Source organism: Penaeus monodon, chromosome 30 (genome assembly GCF_015228065.2).
Source record: "Penaeus monodon isolate SGIC_2016 chromosome 30, NSTDA_Pmon_1, whole genome shotgun sequence".
NCBI lineage: Eukaryota > Metazoa > Arthropoda > Malacostraca > Decapoda > Penaeidae > Penaeus > Penaeus monodon.
Window position 1 is genome coordinate 10,153,727 of NC_051415.1, and position 301 is coordinate 10,154,027.

A 301-nucleotide genomic window follows, 5' to 3' on the forward strand; every position below is an offset into this window, starting at 1 on the left:
ACTCCCACTTCCTCTCATAAAATCCTCCAGTGATTAACGCAGCGCCTCCCCCCACGGCGCCGGAGCCCAGGTCGGCCGACTCGCGAGGCTCAATTGTACGCGAGCGGCGGTCGAAACGGAAGCTTTCTGCAGATAAATATCCGTAGGGCGAACTCGAGCAAACACAGACCCATTCATACAGTCCACCGCCGTCACATCGAGGGGTTAGAAATGGCTTTTGTTCAGACAGACATTTGATCTTCGGAACTGACGAGGCTCTTGGTGGCTGGCGTTGGGGAGGGGGGGGGCGGTGAAGGGGGGC